This window comes from Triticum dicoccoides, chromosome 4A (genome assembly GCF_002162155.2).
Source record: "Triticum dicoccoides isolate Atlit2015 ecotype Zavitan chromosome 4A, WEW_v2.0, whole genome shotgun sequence".
Taxonomy (NCBI): domain Eukaryota; kingdom Viridiplantae; phylum Streptophyta; class Magnoliopsida; order Poales; family Poaceae; genus Triticum; species Triticum dicoccoides.
In genome coordinates this window covers 670,311,156-670,312,547 of record NC_041386.1, presented here as the reverse complement: position 1 = coordinate 670,312,547, position 1,392 = coordinate 670,311,156, and positions in this window count along the sequence as shown.

The window sequence follows — 1,392 nt, the reverse complement described above, 5'->3', positions numbered from 1 at the left end:
CTGCCGTGTTGAGCTTGAATCGGATGCCATATTTACGGTGCGCCGACTCGTAATATATCTCTGGTAAACGATTTGTTTCATCCGACTGATGTTACACGAAACGTAAGTCGCCTAGTTTGTTAGCCACGTGTCCTATGCCCCTGCACCGTACGTCGCTAGCTTATACATCCGCACCGCATCTCTTCCTCACTAGCTCTTGCTGTCGCCCACGCGCAGCTGAATACCAGTAGCACGCTATGCACTGTCATCGCCGCCTGCTGCAAACACCACCAGGAAAGCTACAAGCGAACCATTGTGCCGCCCGCTGCTGGAAGGCTGCTCGCTGCCAATGCTCCAAGGGACAATGCTCGATGCCCCTACAAGGGAAGGGGCCACTGGTGCTTTTTAAGGAGCGACCCGTGGTGATGCGGAGGCCACGATGCTGCGTTAGGCCACCACCGCGGCTGCACGGGACATCTGGTGAGTGGCACCACGCCAGCACCTGCTGCTGCTATGCGGTGGGCGATGCTGCCAGGGGCAGCCATGCAGCGAGCGGCACCGACCATGCTGCAAAGCGGCGTGCGGTAAGCTCATGGGACGTGCTCCGGCTGGTGCTGCAAGGGGTCACTCGTGATTCAGGTATTACCGGCATTGCAAGCACGGCGGCTAGTAGTGACGACCATGTTGCAAGTGGCGCGAGCTCACGAGCCATTATGCATCTAGTGCTGCAAGGGTTCGCCGGCATCGCGACACGAGCTTGTGGGACATTGAGTAGCGCCGAGTGCTCAAGGGTTCGCCAGTGAGACAATGGAGCATCACTCGAGCCGTTGGAGCATCACCATTGGTGTGATGGATCATCATCGGTCTGCCTGAACCTCACGAGTTCTACAATGGAGCATCGTCAGGCCGTCGGAGCATCACCATTCGTGTGACGGAGCATCGCCCGTCTGCTTGAACCTTGCAAGTGCTACAATGGAGCATCGCTGGGCTGTCAGAGCATCATTGGAGCTGCAATGTAGCATCATCGGTGCTATGATGAAGCATCGTCGGCCCGTCGGAACCTCGCGGGTGCTTCAACAGAGCATCGCCGGCTGAGGAAACCTCACGGATGCTGCAACGGAGCATCGTCGGACATCGGAACCTCACGGGTGCTACAACGGAGCATCGCCGACTGATGGAACCTCACAGATGCTTCAATGGAACATTGTTTGACACCGAAACCTCACGGGTGCTGCAAGGGAGAATTGTCGACCGACGAAACCTTACGGATGGTGCAACGCATCCTCTGACACCCAAAACTCACGGGTGCTACAATGGAGCACCGCCGGCCGATGGAACCTCACAGATGCTTCAACGGAACATTGTCTGACACCGAAACCTCACGGGTGATGCAAGGGAGAATCGCCGGCCGAC